Source organism: Lethenteron reissneri, chromosome 34 (assembly GCF_015708825.2).
Source record: "Lethenteron reissneri isolate LAM-NWPU_2019-01 chromosome 34, ASM1570882v1, whole genome shotgun sequence".
NCBI lineage: Eukaryota > Metazoa > Chordata > Hyperoartia > Petromyzontiformes > Petromyzontidae > Lethenteron > Lethenteron reissneri.
The window spans coordinates 905,618-925,517 of NC_083812.1; positions in this window are offsets into that span (position 1 = coordinate 905,618).

The following is a 19,900-nucleotide window of genomic DNA, read 5'->3' on the forward strand; positions in this document are numbered from 1 at the left end:
CATAGAGACCCATAGACTCCCACAGAGACCCATAGACTCCCACAGAGACCCATAGACTCCCATAGAGACCCATAGACTCACACAGAGACCCATAGACTCACACAGAGACCCATAGACTCCCAAAGAGACCAATAGAGACCCATAGACTCCCACAGAGACCCATAGATACCCATAGACTCCCATACAGACCCATAGAGACCCATAGACTCCCACAGAGACCCATAGACTCCCACAGAGACCCATATACTCCCATAGAGACCCATAGACTCACACAGAGACCCATATACTCTCATAGAGAGCAACAGACTCCCTTAGAGATCAGCAGACTCTCATCGAGACCCACAGACTCGGAGACCCATAGACTCCCATAGAGACCCATCAAGTTCCATAGAGACCCTTAGACTCCCATAGACACCCACATACTCGGAGACCCATAGACTCCCATAGACACCCACAGACTCGGAGACCCATAGACTCTCATAGAGACCCACAGACTCGGAGACCCATAGATTGACAAAGACTGAGTTGTGGTGAAGGCGGGTTCTCAAGTGCAATGAGTTGATGGCCACAGCCCGATCACCAGTGGCCGCACTCAATCCCCAGTCACATTAAGTAGCCATGGCAAGACGCCTCCTTGCCATGGTGTCCATCCACATATTTGTTTAAAAGTATTCTTGACACATCCCATCAGTCACGGATAACATCAGTGGCGAGCGGTACCCTAACTGGTTCTGAGTCTTCCCTGTAGGTCGCTTGAGAGATGGAGAGACAAAGGTGTCCGGGCGTTGTCCTGGCCACCCACCCCCTCGTGTGCTGTTCTGGCCTTCATTAGGTGCTCGCTAACAGCACTTGCCCCATTTGTCTGTTAAGGCTATACGGGCGGGGATCTTTGTATGAGTGTGTGTCGCGTCCTTCACGAGCCTCCTCAACAGAGGCCGATCTTGACACCGCTGGTACCGGTCATCTGCAAGTCCACTCAGCTCCACATCCTCCTGTAGCGCATCAGTCCACCTCTTCTCTAGTACGTGCCCGTTTAGCTCCCCCCCCCCCTACTCGGCCAAACAGAAGCTGCTTGGGCATGCGGGCCAAGGCGCTCTCGCCTGTCGAAGGAGCTCACCGAGGGGACTGTGTCCAGATCTTGTGAGCCCCTCACACAATGAACCGGGGATGGTTCGTGGAGACAGGCCCAGCCTCACTGTTTCAAACGGGCACAGATGTTATTTTAGAGGGCTCCAGCATTTTGCAAGCGCAACGAAGGGAGGGTATAGCTGCGGCCGAGAATCCCTGGGAGATTGGTGTGGGGCGAGTGGCCAGGCAGCCGGCTAAAGTTGTCGTGACGATGGCGGTGGTGGTGGTTCACGCTCACAGGTCACGCAGGAGAGGGGGTGCAGGGGGCGGCGGGAGGCGGGGGGAGGTGGATTGGGGGGCCAAGGCCCTCGTTTGTGGCCTGGGGCGGCTGGCGGGGGGTCAGGGGGAGGGGCGGGCGGTGGGATTATTACCCCGCCCGCCCCTCCCCCCTCTCCTCTGTCTCCCTCTCCCCACCTCTCCTCTCCCCTGAGCTCTCCCCGTCTCCCTCTCTTCATTTCTCTCCGACTCAGATTACGTTGTGCATGGGCAGTAACGAGCAGTGCAGACACATCCGCCGTTGTACTGTACCTCTGTGGTGCAACGTAGACGCTCCCCGGCCTTCGCCAACCCGCAGTGACCAGCGTGGGGAAGTATGGACAAATAATCCCCCACGAGCCGCGCGGCGTGGGGAGACCCTCATCCAGCAGTGGATTGACAAAGGGTCTCTGTCTCACTCATCCAACTCTCTTATCTCTCTCCAACTCTCTCCTGTTCGCGTCTCCCCCCACTCTTTCCTAACTTTCCCTCTTTGCTCTCATCATCGTCATCACCACCATCACCATCATCATCAATGAGCCGTGATCAATCCACTGCTGACGAAGGCCTCCCCAAGCCGTCGCCATCTCCCACGACCCTGCGGGGGTAACACTCCACCCAGCGCCTGCCCACACACTCATCTCATCCCTCTCCTCTGCCATCCTCGCGTTGCGCTCGTTGTCCACTCGTCCCGTCTCTCTATCTCTACTCGTCTCTCCCCATGTGACTCGCCCTGCGTGTCTCTCTTTGCCATCTCTCTGCCAACGCTTCCCTTGTACGTATAAATGTTGAACTTCTTTCGCACTGTACGTAGCCAACCGCGCTAATCGGAGGTGCGGGGTAAGGACAACAAACTAGACACAAGAAGCAGTTCTAAAGAAATTCGTTTTCAATTTAGATTTAAAAGTGCATAGCTCCAGTGGCTTCATGATATCGGAAGGAAGAGCGTTCCAGACGGCCGCAGAAGCGCATCTGCAAGCGATGCAGTGACCGTCTTTGTTCGATGGCGACTCAAACGCCGCTGCTGCTGCTGCTGCTGCGAGGATGACCCAAGTGGTGTATGCTCCTTGACGAGATCAGCAAAGTAGTGTGGCTCATTTATCTCCCAACTCTCCCCTTCTCCTATTTCTCTCCGCTCTCTCGCCCATCCCTCGCTCTCTCCCTCCCCTATCCACCCTCCTCCCCCTGTTCCCCCCCGAGCTGCCCCCTCTCTCACTCCCTCCGTCTGCATCGATCTCTCGCTCTCGCTCGGGACAATAGCGCGTGCGGGGCGCGTGTCAAATCGCGTGCGCGTGCACGCGCGTGTGAGGGGGGAGGGGCAGTTCTATTGCAGGAGACACAGACAAAGAACCCTCGTATAGCATTAACAGACTTTTGGGGCAAGTGCTGTGAGCGAACACCTACGAAGGCCTGCACGGCATACGAGGGGGTGGGTGGCCAGCACCAAGCCCGGCCGCCTTTGTCTGTTTGCACATCACACCAGGTATTAATTTGAGGCTGAGTCAACCCAGGGGAGGCCCAGAATCAGTTCAAATAATCGTCAACGGTGTTGGCTGTGAGCAGGAATCGAACCCGGATCGCCAGGTTCGTAACGCCAGCACGCTAAGTGCTCCGCTACCGCTCACCACACACTCACACACCTCGGTGATATCCGATAACCACCCGAACAATGACGCGCTTGTCGACGCAATCCATCACGAGTCTTGCAGTGATATGCGTTGTGGTCGGACGCAATACATTTTCAGAAACAGCGTTACCACCTGGAAGAAAAAAAACCCCTCCAGTACCGGATGAGTGCTTCTAAGCTGCTTGCAGTGGCAGATCGAGACGTCGCGTGCGGGTCGTTCCGAAGCGGGATTGGCCTTCCGTGCGGCCGCGGGGCGTTGCGACTTCAAGTCGCGGGTCGCGTTTGGCCCGCGGGCCGGTGGGTCCCCCAGCCGCGTTCACAAGTAAAGCGACTTCACCTTCATCACTGGATTGGTGCACCGACGCGGTGAGTGACGTCTCGCGCTGTGGGTCTCCACGGTCTGGAGCCGGCTCACGGTCGCACTCAGGGGCTCATTGTCAATAAGAGGAGCGATGGGGGGGGGGGGGAGAAGGGGGCGATGGGAACTCGGCCACACGGACGCCGCAGGGGTCCCTGACCCCCTCTGCCCCCCCCCCACTCCCCATCTCCCTCCTACCTCCTCCCCATTCTCCTCCTCGGCCTCGTCCCATCAGACCCCCCTCACTCATCCCCCTCGCCCCCAGGCTGTGGGTTACGGCTGCAGAACCTCAGTCACTGCCGTAGCGGGCAGCACAAACACAACGCACGCGTATCCTACAGGCGTCACATATATACATGCATGTAACATGCAGACACATGTTACACATGCAACACACACGCACCACATAAACACATCGCTCAGTCAGTAGATATTTACGTTAAACTCATCAATAGCGGGGTCTGGGAGCTCTCTGCATGAACAATACATATTACACGCGATTTACCAACACTCAAAATATATACAATATATTACATTGTTTTTAAATTAACAAAACAGAGGATGCACCTTGAATGGTAATGTAATTTACGTCCAATAAAAAACTTATTTTATAATCGACTTAAGATAATGAACGTATTTTTTTTTCTTTAGAAGGTCGTGATGAGATTTTTTTAAATATATAAATACAGGCAGACCTCGTTTGGCGCTCAAGATGCGTTCCTGGAGCGGTGAACACGATAACGAATCAGCGTTCTGTGGGGTCGCGCTAAGCGAGGTTTGTCTGTACAGTATATTTAATGTGAAGGTGGGGTGCGGGGCAAATTAAATAAGGGGTGTGGATTACAATTCAGAGCGTTTACTCATTTCACTACTAAACTCTGACGGAACGTACCAGCCGTGCAGACACCACAACCCCCCCCTCCTGCCCCCGAGCTTGCCTCGTCGATGTGCGACTGGAGCGCTGCAGATGGACTGAACAAGAGGTGTTGGGGGAAAGGGCGGAGGAGGTTAACGAACATTACAATTTTGATTTTAAGCTTTCGTGACTGCAGGGATTCATATTCTTGATTCTTTCGGTAAAGTCACGTAAAAGGGAAACAATAAAATAATAAAACAATAAAATTATCACGACGTTTCGATTGCAACACAAGCAATCATTATCAAATTTTTTCGCAGTGGTTTTCACACCTGATGATGATTGCTTGTGTTGCAATCGAAACGTCGTGACAATTTTATTGTTTTATATTTTTTATTATTTTATTGTTTCCCTTCTACGCGACTTTACCGAAAGAACCAAGAATACGAGCATTACAATGCGCGTGGTCAATGCAGACTTGATGCTGTGAGAGAGGTGTCGACTTGGTGTTTGAACATCTGAACATCATCTCCTGTATTTTTGCCCGACAGGATGAAGCCTATTCTTTTTTTTTCATCTTCATACCGGCAAAAAGGGTCCCGTAGATATTAACATTCTTGCCCGATGAAGCTGATTGTAATTATCAGCGAAACGCCGTACTCAAATAAAAAAAATGCTGTTGATTCTCTCTTCAGCACACCGGTGGGCTAAATAAGTTAATTATTTTGTCCTTTGAAAAACGTGATACATTATTTACTGTTTGGCCGTGTCGGGTGGTGGAGGGTTACGACACATTTATAAATAACGCGATCTGACCCAAAAACCTTTATTATGCTCGGAGAGAATTCAAGAAACTTGCCTCCACTGTTTCATCTGCAGAGCCGGAGGGTCGAATTGGGCCGGCGACGCTTGGCATGCAAGTCCCGCGTGCACCACGACAGCTACCCCCATAGGTGTCGTAGGAAGATGATGCTGATAATGAGGATGAATATTGGATAATGATGAGAGTGATGGTTAGGGTTCGATTATGGTTATTGTACAATCATAGTGCGGAGGAGGCTCGTGAAGGACGCTGCTGGGCAGCTGGAGGCAGTCGCCCGCCAACAATCGCGGAGGGCGGAGGAGCGACGCTCACAACAACGAGCGGAGCGCCGGGCGACTAAACGCAGCAAGTTGGCACAGTGGGCAGCACAGTCGGTGGTGCATCTGCCGGTAATCTCAGTCAGTCAACCCCTGGCACCTGCTGGGTCTGTCCCGTGACCTCCTGTCAGCGAGCCTTCGACACTTCACGTGGTCTCAAGATGCACCTTGCCTGGCACAATCGCAGTGGTGACTTCACCTACACTTAGTGGCGAACGGCAGTTGTTGTTGTTGCTGTTATAGTGATGGTGACGTTGGACAGGGGATGAAGATGATGATGGAGACAGCGCGGTGATAATGATGATAATAACAATGATGGACATTGCGTGGTGGTGGTTATGATGATGGAGACAGCGCGGTGATAATGATGATAACGATGATGGACATTGTGTGGTGGTGGTAGTGATTTGAGGACATGACAGCCAGCGGTAGCGCTCGCGGGGGGCACGCAGTGTTGACAAAAGGCGCCGCGCCCTGCCGAGCGAGGCGACGAATCCAGCCCAGACGCCCTTCAACCACACACACTGACACAGACAAAGATCCCCGTGTAGCCTATAACACACTGCTGGGGCAAGTGCTGTTAGTGAGCACCTATGAAGGCCGACACCGCACACGAGGGGCTAGGTGGCCAGTACCACGCCCGGCCGCCTTTGTAGCCCCAGTGGCGATGTTTACACACCGCACCAGGTACTCATTTGAGGCTGAGTCGACCTAGGATCGATTCAGATAATCGTCACTGGTGGTGGCCGCGTAGCGGGAATCGACTTCGGGTCGCCGGGCTTTGTAGCGCAGCGCGCTAACCACTACACGACCGCTCCCCATCTCATATACACACAGACACACAGGGACACGCAGATTGACACACAAAGACACGCACACCAAATCAACCTGCAAACACACAGACACACAGAAACAACAGAGGCACACACAACACACACAGAACAACGCACACAACAACGCACACGACACACAAACACAACACACACAACAAAACACATACAACAACACACACAACACACACGACACACACACACAACACACACAACAAAACACACATACAACAACACACACAGTGACAGATATAGACCCCGCACACAATCACACGACACACACAATAACACACACAACACACACGCGACACACACAACACACACGACACACACAACACAGACAACAACACACACACAACACAGACAACAACACACACAACAACAACACACACAACAACGACACACACACAACAACGACACACACAGAGACAGACGCAACCTCAGCCAGCCCGGGGCAACACATCGCTTCGTGTGCAGCAGGACACCACCGGGGGGGGGGAAGACACAGGAAGTGGCGCAAACAACAACAACAACCACGGACACGTGGGTGCCCACTTGTGGCGACGCACGCGGTGCGAGACGGAGACTGAGTGTCATCATCAGCATCACCATTATCATCATCAGCCATGATCTATCCACTGGTGGATGAAGGCTTCCCCCCCCTCACCGCCCCAGCCCTCGCCATGCACCTTCACGGAACGGCAAAAGCAGCAATTCAGCCAGCACCGACACACGACGATCCGATTCTAGCGCTCCATCTCCACGGCAGCGGCGCTATCGGGAGCGTCACCCCCTCTGCAGAGCCGCCAGACGCTCGGCAGGAGCAGCCCCACCGGGCCAGCCTCCCCGACAGACTCGACGCCTCTTCCGACACGACGCCGCTGCTGCTGCTTCTTCACGGTCGACGTTGCGTGTCTGTGTCTGCGTTTGCCGTCGACCCCACGTCCCCCTCTCGCTGTCTCTCAGTGTGACTCTGAGCGTGCGTCTCGTCCACGCTTCTTTGAGCACTCGAGTCAATCTCCATCCTCCCCTCGCGCGCCTCACTGCAGTGACAGGCGACTCGCGTGTGGCCACCCTCAACCGCTCCCCGTCCCCCCGCCCGCTGTGAAGACACAAAACGCAGTGAAGACACAAGACGCAGTGGAGACACAAGACGATGTGGAGACACAAGACGCAGTGAAGACACAAGACGCAGTGGAGACACAAGACGATGTGGAGACACAAGACGATGTGGAGACACAAGACGCAGTGAAGACACAAGACGCAGTGGAGACACAAGACGATGTGGAGACACAAGACGTCGTGAAGACACAAGACGATGCCCCCCTCCCCCTCCGTGCAGCAGCAGCAGCAGCGTCGAGGTCCTCACGCAGCCCCCCCGCTCCATCCTTGTCCTAAGTACAAAGATAAAGATCCCCTGCGTAGCCTTAACAGACTGTTGAGGCAAGTGCTGTTGGCGAGCACTTGTCAAGGCCGACACGGCACGCGAGGGGGATTGGTAGCCGGCACCACGCCCGGCCGCCTTTGTCTCCCACACCAGGTACTCATTTGAGGCTGAGTCGATCTACGGGGGGGCCCAGGGCCGGTTTAGATAATCGTCACCGGTGTTGACCGTGAGAGGAAATCGAACTCTGGTCGCCGGGTTCATGGCGCGCTAACCGCTGCACCACCGCTCCCTCCTACCAGACGCCTCCTGTGGGCGCCACCCGCCGACACCGCGAACGAACTCGGCGCCTCGGAGTCGCCAACCCCGTGGGGCTCCAGGTGAGGCGACACACGCGACACTCACCCTCGCCCCTCCTCCCGTGAGCTCCCAACGCGTCCAGCAACATCAACTTGACACCAAACCTACCCCGCTACCATTGCCCATCGTGTCTGATGGCAGGGGGGGGGGGGTGCCGGACACGCGCCTGGGTGGTGGGGGGCGAGGGGGCGAGGGGGAGATGGCGCCACAAAGGGGGGGCCCAGGAGGAGAGACGAGCAGAACGGCAAATCAAGGAGCACGCGAACGAGAGAGAAAGCCAAGAGACTTTTGACTTTTAAACAACTTTTATTGCCGCCAGCAGCAACAGCACTGGTCGCGATTCCGATATGAAATACACAAAGTCACCAGCAAACAAACGAATAATCGCTATAGATCCACGCGCTGTGGCGCTAAATACAGCGCGCACAACACGAAATAACAGTCACGTGGTGGTGGTGGTGGTTGTGGTGGTGGTCATCGCGCACGCCACGGTGACGAGCGAGCGCTTCAGAAGGTGAACACGAGGGTGCCGTCCACGCTGGTACAGAGGGGTTTGTCCGGCTCCCCAGCGTTCGAAGAAGACGAGCTGCACATCACCGGCATGTGTGTGGTACATGGCGTGCTCCAGCCGGAGCCGCGCCTTAAGCAGGCCCCTGAACACTGGAAGCACAGAGCAGCCGTCAGTGTCACCTTCCAGCATCCTTTTTCTCGTTCTGTACATCGCCATCTTCGCCTGAGCACAGGCGAAGTTGGCGAGGTCACGGCGCTTGTTAGCCAGGTAAGGCACCACCCCATAAACGAAGCTGCGTTGTAGAAGGGCACCCCCAGTTTCCTGACGATGTCCCCCAAAAGGCGGAACAGTGGTTTGAGCCGATGTCAGCGTAAGTACTGGTGGGGCAGATCCTCCCTGGCACCGCAGGAAATGCACAAGCCTGTTACCTCTGGCGAGATTCGGCTGAGATCTAATTAGAGAGCGACGGGGAGAGCTAAAGAGAGAGAGAGAGGGAGAGGAGTTCAGAGGAATGCGCGGTCCGGGCGCGCGTCGCGCTGCGCTAATGGCCACTCGTGTCCACACAATGCGCGCTTTGTGGACACGGAGAGAGACGGGCCCGTGGCGCGCGCCACTTGACTGCGGTGGAGAGAGACAGAGAGAGAGAGATGGAGAGAGAGGGAGGGGGGAGTGAGAGAGAGGCGGAGTGGAGGGGAGAGGGAGACAGACGGGTGCAGAGACAGAGGCTGGGAAGCAGCCGAGGCGGTGTTGGTTCCGGGCTGCTGGTTCAGAGGTTCCGATCAGATTCTTCGAACCCGGCTCTCTCTCTCTCGAGACACGCACGGACACAGCCGCACGCACAGCAACAGCAGCCGCTATTCGGCACACAATGAGTGGCGGTGACGTCGTCACGGCGATTGTGCCATGCTAGTTGCACTTTGAGTCCACACGAAGTGAGAAATGCTCGCCGCTGGCAGGAAGCGGTCACGGAACAGACCCAGGTGCTCTGGGTTGACTGGCTGAGATGACTGCCAGATGCGTCACCTGTGCTCCCCACTGTGCCGACTCGCTGCGCTTTATCCGCCTGGTGCTCCACTCTTTGTTGTGAGCATCGTTCCTCCACCCTTCGTAGTTGGTGGAGGGCGACTGCCTCCAATTGCCCAGTAGCGTCGTTCAAGAGCCTCCTCCACAGAAGCCGATCTTGACACCGCTGGTACCGGTCTTCGGCAAGTTCGATCACACACATATGCACGTTAATAAAGACACACATCATACATCGCCTAAACAGACAGTAGGAGCAAGTGCTGCTAGCGAGCAGCACCTGTGAAGGCCGCCACAGCACACGAGGGGGTGGGTGGCTAACACCAAGCCCAGCCGCCTTTGTCTCCCTAGTCACGATGTTTACACTTCGCACCAGGTACTGATTTTAAGCCGAGTCAACCTACGGGAGGCCTAGGACCGGTTCAGATAATCGTCACCGATGTTGTCCGTGAGCAGGAATCGAACTCGGGTCGCCGGGTTCGTAGCGCAGCGCGCTAACCACTACACGACCGCTCCCCACCACAACGACACACACAGACAAAGACAACAACACAGCGCTTGATGCTGAAAGACGATACATACACACGATGCATGCGTTCATCGCTGTTATTGATGTTGTTGTTGATGTTGTTGTTGATGTTATTGTTGATGTTGTTAAAGCGCAAGCCCCGCCTCTGCATTCAAATTACACAAACAGAGCGGTACGAACCTCCCTCCCCCCTCCCCTCTCACCGTCCACCCCTGCCTCGCGGGGCGACTGAAACCCAATTACTTTGGGATTAACTCGGTAGGAAGGAACCCCCCAGACCCCCCCCCACCCCACCGCTCCCCACCCCTGGCCCCCCAATCCCATCCCAGTTCTCCCTCCTTACCCCCCCCCCTCGTCTCCCCCCCCTCGTCGACCCCCCTCGCCCCCCCCCCTCGTCCACACCCCCCCCCCTCGTCCACACCCCCCCCTCGTTCATCGGCACCGCTGTGCACGCCGGGCGGGCGGGGGGATGGCTCTGACCCCCCCCCCCCCCATCCTCTATTGGATGCCGCTCATCCCCTTCGATGTTGGTGGGATCAAAGGGGATTCTCGATCCCAGATCAACCCCGGAGAACTCCTCTCGCGCCAGCCTCCAGCCGTGCGCCCAGTGGCACCATCGCCCGCAAACCCCCAGTGGCAGATTCAGCGGCGTAGCGATCGAAGTGCGCAGGCGGTGCAGCTGCAACGCGCCTCGGGGGCCGAGGGCGAGAGAGGAACGAGGGAGAGGGAGCAAGGTGGGAAGAGAGAGAGAGAGAGGGAGGGAGGGGGGAGTGCCCAAGAGAGCGAGACTGGGTGAGAGAGTGGAGCGATGCAGACATAAAGAGGCGGACGGCGAGCGAGATGGACAGAGAGGGATGGACAGAAGGAGGTTGGAGAGAGAGAGGGGAGATGGGGAGAGGAGGCGAGAGACGGGGGGGGGGGGGGTCCGCCCCCCCGGGAGAGGCAGGGGGAGACGGGGAGCCCTGAGTAAGATCTGTGTCGCCGCTGTCTCCGCAGACAAATGTCGCGGCGTGGAATTGATTGGTCGCGGAGAAGTGGGGGGCGCCATCCAATCCTCTTTTAATGAAAGCTAAAGAGGGGGGGGGGCTGCGAGAGGGTAATGGGGGGTGGGGACGAGGGGGTGTGGACGAGGGGGGGGGCGAGGGGGGGGCCGAGAGGGGGGAGCGAGGGGGGGGGGACGAGGGGGGGGGGTACACGCGCGGGGATTTTGTGATGAGGAGCGGAGCGCGACTCCAAAACTCCGCACCCATCACGAAGCCCTCACCACCCCCCACCATCACCATTCCCCCACCCATCCCTATCACCCTGACCTCCCTCCACAACCCATTTGTTTCCCCCATCAACCCTAGGGCCCCCCAACAACGTGACCTCCATCCTTACCGCAAGCTCACATTTCACTCTCCCAACACCCTTCCCATCCCTCACTGCCATCACCATTCTCCATCAGTCCATCAACATCAACATCACCATCAACATCACCATTCTCCATCAGTCCATCAACATCACCATCAACATCACCATTCTCCATCAGTCCATCAACATCAACATCACCATCAACATCACCATTCTCCATCAGTCCATCAACATCAACATCACCATCAACATCACCATTCTCCATCAGTCCATCAACATCACCATCAACATCACCATTCTCCATCAGTCCATCAACATCAACATCACCATCAACATCACCATTCTCCATCAGTCCATCAACATCACCATCAACATCACCATTCTCCATCAGTCCATCAACATCAACATCACCATCAACAGCATCATTCTCCATCAGTCCATCAACATCACCATCAACATCACCATTCTCCATCAGTCCATCAACATCACCATCAACATCACCATCGCCCTTCCATCCCGAGTCGCATCGTCAGCATCATCAACCTACCACATCAATCACCACCACCCCGACCCCGTCACCTCCCATCACCTACCTGGCTCCTCCCCCGATCTTCCACTCACATCACCTCGACAATCACCGATCTCGTCATCAGTCCTCCGTCACCTCCAGAACCCTCTCCAGCCACACGCCGCGCGTCCCGACACCGAGTAGCGAGTCGCGATAAACCACCACGTGGGCGCATACAGGTGGCGACCATCACGACCCCTCGCCCCCCGGATGACACGCGAGTGAAGGCCCACAGAGTCACACAGTCTGAGTACCACGTGAGTGAAGGCCCACAGAGTCGCACATTCTGAGTACCACGTGAGTGAAGGCCCACAGAGTCACACAGTCTGAGTACCACGTGAGTGAAGGCCACAGTCACACAGTCTGAGTACCACGGCAGCGAAGGCCACAGAGTCGCACAGTCTGAGTACCACGTGAGTGAAGGCCACAGAGTCACACAGTCTGAGTACCACGAGAGTGAAGGCCACAGAGTCACACAGTCTGAGTACCACGTGAGTGAAGGCCACAGAGTCGCACAGTCTGAGTACCACGAGAGTGAAGGCCCACAGAGTTACACAGTCTGAGTACCACGAGAGTGAAGGTCCACAGAGTCACACAATCTGAGTACCACGAGAGTGAAGGCCCAGAGATCGCTGCCCATCGACTGGAGCTTTGTTTTGAGGATGCAGAGGAGGAGTTTCAGGGCCGCCGACCTCAAAGTTCTCATTGGAACGGAGGAGGCCCAGCAGCAGCAGCAGCTCCAGAATATGGGCGGGTGCGAGTTCATTCAGGAGGAGGAGGAGGACCGCGACATTCTAACATGAATGTAACCGGCAGCCAGTGAAGCGATGCACGCAGAGGAGTGATTTGTTCTGAACGAGGAATTCGGGTCAGAACTCGAGCTGCCGCATTATTCAACGGACTCGAGTCGCTAGAGTGCCAGACCGGAGTCCACAGAGTACCTTCGTGGAAGTTTCCGATCGCAGAGAAATACGGGAGTCGATGGATGAGGACATTAAAGCACGAACCAATGTCTCGACTTGAGCGGCTCAGAGAAATGAAAGCGACCTTGACGACGTTCATCATCACGACGTTCATCATCACGACGTCAATCACGTGCGCATCGAAAGTTAGAGATAGCTGGGGGGAAACACCCAGACTCCTCACTTCCCGTGCAGGGCGTGCGCTGAGCTGCGAAACCGTTTAACTTTGTCCATGAATCCAAACCGCCCTGTTCAAGGTGATCCATTTATAGACCCCCCCCCCCCACTGAGGTATTGCTGACCTCAGCCCACGGCATCATTGTCAAGTTGTTCGCAAATAAAGATCAAGAGGCCATGGCAGACAAACGCCGCTGACGGCACCGCCGCCGCACCTCTCCCTGGCAGCGCGTCGCGCCCTCCGCAGATGCCGCAGCTGCTGCTGCTGCAACTGCTGCTGCTGCAACTGCTGCTTCTGCAGCTACTGCTGCTGCAGATACTGCTGCTGCTGCACAGTGAAGACGCGCGGCGACCTCGACAATCTGCCCGGACAGCCCCCCCACCATCTGCTCCTAGACAGACTCACGCAGAGACCCATAGACTATCACAGAGACCTATAGACTCACACAGACATCCATAGACTCACGCAGAGACCCATAGACTCACACAGAGACCCATAGACTCACGCAGAGACCCATAGACTACCACAGAAACCCAGAGACTCATACAGAGACCCATGAGCTCACACAGAAACCCAGAGACTCACACAGAGACCCATAGACTATCACAGAGACCTATAGACTCACACGGACACCCATAGACTCACGCAGAGACCCATAAACTAACACAGAGATCCATAGACTCACACAAAGACACATATACTCACACAGAGACCCATAGACTCACACAGAGACCCATAGACTCACACAGAAACCCAGAGACTCACACAGAGACCCATAGACTCACAAAGAGACTCATAGACTCACACAGAGACCCATAAACTCACACAGAGAACCATAGACTAACACAGAGTCCCATAGACTCAAATGGAGACCCTATGACTCACACACAGATCCGTAGACACACACATAACCTCTATAGCTCGTGTGCAGGAGCTGTGCAAATTTCTGTATCGCGGCACTGTAATGGGATGGTGGCGATTTGGCGGAGGCACTCATTCATCCAGAGGTGGATTGATCACGGCTGACGATGATGACGACACGGATCGTTGTGTATTTGACGTTGTAACTTACTCAATCGGGATTAGATGGAGCAGTAAATTGTCGGGCCCCCTACACTGCGAAGACTCGGCAGGACCCTCCTGAGGAAGAGTCATGAGACTCGGTGAGGCTTCCCTGAGCAAGCAAGTGCGATTACAAATACTACAATTCCTCGTTATAGGAATGAAGAGTGATGTATTGGGGGGGGGGGGGGTTCAGTCAGGTGCTATGTACCCCCCACCCTCCCAACTCGCCCCCCCCCTTCCCCGCCGCTCCTCCCCGGGCAGGCAGGGGGGGGGCAGGAGCGGCCTGGCAGATGCGACGTCTTTTCAGGGGAGTCTACGAGGGTGGTGAGGAGGGGGGGCGGGGTTTGGCGGGGGAGGGGTCCCTGAATCAATGAGGGGCGCCTCCCGGGCGCGTGCACGCGCGCCGATGACGCTCGGCGAAGCGGACTAATGTGGAGGACGGAGGCGGAGAGGGAAAAACAGTGGGAGACACACACACAGACAGACACACACACACAGACACACACACACAGACACACACACACACAGACACACACACACATACACACACACACATAGACACACACACACAGACAGACACACACACACAAACACACACACACAGACACACACACACACAGACACACACACACAGACACACACACACACACATAGACACACACTCACACAGACACACACATACAGACACACACTCACACAGACTCACACACACACACACAGACTCACACACACAGACACACACACACACAGACACACACACACTCACAGACACACACACAGACACACACTCACACAGACTCATAGATGACCCAGCCAACGCAACCTTTGCCTGCCGGAGGAGCTCACCGATGACACTGCTTCCAGATCGTTCAAGAATCTGAGCTCCTCACGCCGCTATGCAGCCTGCAGGTAACCCCCGGGACTCCGAGCCGCACCACCCGAGCAGTGCCCACAGCTGCGAGCACGCAGAGTCACGCGTTCACTCATTGCAGGCAGAGCTCTTCATTCCCCTGCTGATTCCTTCATTCCCCAGCTGATTCCTTCATTCCGCCTGAGTGCTTCAAGCGTCAGCCATGATCAATCCACCGCTGGACGGAGCCCCCCCCACCCCCCCGAGTCGTCGCCACCCCTCACGACGCAGTGATCCACCCAGCCGATTCCTTCTCTCCACTGGATTCCAGTGATGGTTTTACCCCCCCCCCTCCTGCCCCTCACCCCTCGTCTCACCCCCCTCCCTCCCACCCCAGACAGTGGCGCACGCCTCACGTAAATAATTATATAATCAATGCCATCGCCAAGACAACCTCCATAGCTCATTAATAACGCCCGCCCCCTTTCTTGTTTCCAAGGCATTGGAGGGGGCGGGGCGGGCGGGGGAAGAGGAGGAGGAGGGGGGGCTGAGGGGGGGGGGTGACGGGTTTTAGGAATCGGGCAAAGAGAGGCGTCACTGCCGTGGAGAAGCAAGCGATGAGTTGGAGACTCTACCCCGCCCATCAATGAGTCCCATTGTCTGTGTAGGATGGGCTGCCCCCCCCCTTCCACACACACACCAACTCCCACACACACACACACCAAACCCCACACACACACCAACTCAGACACACACACCAACCCCCACACACACCCCAACTCAGACACACACACCAACTCAGACACACACACCAACTCAGACACACACACACCAACCCACACACACACACACCAACCCACACACACACACACCAACCCACACACACACACACCAACCCATACACACACACACAAACCCCCCCACACACACACCAATCCCCACACACACCACCCCCCCACACACACACCAACCCCCACACACACACACCAACCCCCACACACACACACCAACTCCACACACACACACACCAACTCAGATCCACACACACACACACCAACTCATCTGCACATACACACACCAACTCACACACACACCAACTCCCACACACACCAACTCACAAACACACACCAACTCACAAACACACACCAACTCACACACACACCAACTCCCACACACACCAACCCCCACACACACCAACCCCCACACACCAACTCCCACACACACACCAACTCCCACACACACACCAACTCCCACTCACACACCAACTCCCACTCACACCAACCCCCACACACACACCAACACACACACACACACCAACACACACACACACACCAACACACACACACACCAACCCACACACACACACCAACTCCCACACACACACCAACTCCCACACACACACCAACCCACACACACACCAACACAAACACACCAACCTCCCCACACACACACCAGCCCCCCCTCCCCCGCCACCGTCCCGCGTGTCAGAGGCACAGTGCGAGGTTTTTGTGTCGCTTCTGTGGAGCAATTAGCGGAGGCCGATCTCAATGGACGCGGCGCGCCTTCGCGGGTCACAAGGACAGAGGCCCTTTGAAGATTATGGCCGAAATATCTACACACTTAGACTCTCTCTCTCTCTCCCTCAACACGAAACCGCCTGTGCGTGAGAAAGAGGGGCTGTGTTCTCGGCCACGGTCATTCCCTCCCTTCCCTACGCTTGCGAAACGTGGACCCCCTAATGGAACATCTTCGCCGGTTAGAAACATTTAGGCTGGCCTGCCTACGACCTATCCTGGGTTTAACCAGCATAGATTGTGTGAGGAGCTCACAAATCCTTGAAAGATCTGGGCAAAGTCCCATCGGTGAGCTCCTCCGGCAGGCAAGGCTGCGTTGGCTGGGTCATGTAGCCCGCATGCCCAGCCACCGCATGTCTAAACAGCTTCTGTGCGGCCGGATCGAGGGGGCTAAACGGGCTTGGCACGGGCTAGAGAAGAGATGGAGTGATGTGGTACAGGAGAATGTGGAGCTTAGTAGGTGTCAAGATCGGCCTCTGTGGAGGAGGCTCGTGAAGGATGCTACTGGGCAGTTGGAGGCAGTCGCCCTCCAACAACATTGGAGAGCGGAGGAGCGACGCTCACAACAACGAGCGGAGCACCAGGTGGCTAAAGCACAGCAAGTTGGCACAGTAGGGAGCACAGGTGGTGCATCAGCCAGTCATCTCGGTCATCTCAGTCAGTCAACCCGTGGCACCTGGGTCTGCCCCGTGACTTCCTGCCAGCGGGCGTTCGACACTTCACGTGGCCTCAAGGTGCACATAGCCTGGCACAAGCGTCGTGGTGACGTCACCGCCACTTAGTGGCGAATGGCGGTTGTTGTGTGCCAGCCTCAAGATGAGTCAGGCCACTGGGGAGACAAAGACGTCCGGGCGCGGTGCTGGACACCCACCCCCTCGTGTGCCGTTCCGGTCTACATAGATGGTCGCCTACAGCACTTGCCCCGACATCATGGTGAAAGCTATACGGGGGGTATTTGCATTTGTCTTTGACAACGTATTTCAGCATTTTCTGCAAATTATGAGAAACTCAACATACAGAATGGTGCGTGCAGGCTGTATATATATATATACACCTGCAGGCTGTGTATATATATATACCAGGCTGTATATGTATACACACCCGCACACCTCTGTCTGTACGTGTATGAGCGTGGGGAGCGGTGGCGCAGTGGTGTGTGCACTGCGCTACATGCGAACCGGACCTGGGCCTCCTCGAGGTAGATTCCGGCTTAGCTGGGTTCCTGGGTCACAGTCGTGTTGTCTATGACGACACTGCTGATCCTGCTGCTCATTATGATGCTGCTGCTGATGATGATGCTGGTGCTGATGTTGGTGGTGCTGTCTGCGGGTGTCACCCCAGCAGGATGCGACCCCCACTCAAGCTTCGCTTTTATTTTCGTTTCCCAACATCGCCCCGGGGACCAAGGGGCCAGGAGGGCGGGGGGGGAGAGGTCGCGGTAGAGGTCGGGGGTGAGGAGGGGGTAGAGAGGTGGGGGGGGGTCTAAGAGCGGTGGTTGGGGACGTTCTATTCCGATCCGCTACCAACCACGGTGAAGACCGCTACCATCGACAGGACCTTCAACAACCTCCGGCATGGCGAGCGCCAGGTGAGAGCCCGTGTGTGCTCACAGACACCCTGCCGCGTAGCGCCTCGTCTGCAAGGAGCGACCTGGGGTCACCAAGATGACGAGAGCAACACAAACAAATGAACTCGAGTTGAGCAATGGGAGCAGAGCGCGAGTAGAAGACGGAACGGAGACGCGTGGGAGACCGCGAGCATCGTGCTGCGTCAACAGCTCTCACCGACGGTGCCATCACCACCACCTCCACCAGCCACCAGTGATATCAATTCTCCCCCCACCCCCGGAAGCAATGGGCTATCTTAGATCGTGTACGATCTGACCAAGCAGGTGCAGTCAACCCTCTCCAAAATGGAGAATAAAACAATTTCCCAAATGCGACCACGGCTCAGCGTGACAAACAGTGGAATGCATCGTCAGCTCGTGTCCACTGCGAGGCTGTGGGTCTCTGTGTGAGTCTATGGGTTTCTGTGTGAGTCTATGGGTCTCTGTGCGAGTCTATGGGTCTCTGTGTGAGTCTATGGGTCTCTGTGTGAGTCTATGGGTGTCTGTGTGAGTCTATGGGTGTCTGTGTGAGTCTATGGGTCTCTGTGTGAGTCTATGGGTGTCTGTGTGAGTCTATGGGTCTCTGTGTGAGTCTATGGCACTCTGGGTGCTACTGCTATCATCATTTCGAGCGTCGATAAAATGAGTACCAATTTGTGGGGAAGTCAACAGGCGTTATCTTATGACATACTCGCCCCCCCTTAACTACCCCTCGCGCCATAGTAACGATGACTTTCCACAACTGGCTCTGTAGGGCTGTGGACATCGAGGGAAGGAGCGATGCCTCCAATACTCATTCGAGCAGGAAATCACTTCAACTTTGATTTCGGCTTTTTCTGTTTCTGATGATGATGATTATTCGGCCCCTTGGGCTGAACGAGTGATTGGGCGCGTTTACGTGTGTATGCGTGTGTGTGTGTCTTTGTGTGTATGCGTGTGTGTGTCGCGGTTAGCTACACACACGCGCATACACTGGAGCGGTAGTGGAGCGGTTAGCGCACTGCGCTACGAACCCATCTATCCGAGTTCGATTTCCCGCTCACGGCCAACACCAGAGACGAGTGGTTTGAACCGGTCCTGAGCCTCTCCTAAGTCGACTCAGCCTCAAATAAGTACTTGGTGCGGTGTGTAAACATCGCCACTCGGGAGACAAAGGCGTGGTGCTGGCCATCCACCCCCTCGTGTGCCGTGCGGGCCTTCATAGGTGTTCGCTAACAGCACTTGCCCCAACAGTCTGTTAAGGCTATACGGGGGATCTTTATCTCGCGTATGTGTGTGCGTGTGTGTCAGGCCCCATTATTTTTTTGTTAAAACCCCTTAACTTTTAAACCCCCCGCGCTCGTCGCGATCCCATTATTTTCCTTTCATGGATTTCGCGTTTCTTGCCCGGTGGCTGACAAAGCGCGTCTCAATGCGCGTCTTCGCGTTTATCGCTTTATGAGCCCCAGAGTCTCAATGCCCAACGGTGCAGGGAGGCGGCTTTTGTGGTGGGGGGAGCGGGGCCCCCGGGGGTGGGGGGAGGGGCGGGGGATGGGGGGGGCACAACAGCGACCGACCACGAGCGATACCACACAACCACAACAACCACAACAACCACAACAACGACCACATTGCTATATAGGGGTGGGGGAGTGGGGCAAGGGGGGGAGGGAGACAGTCAGAGTAATGGGGGTGCTTGGTTGGGGGGGGGCGAAGAACCACAATAAACACCACTACAACCACAATGACAACCACTACAACCACAAT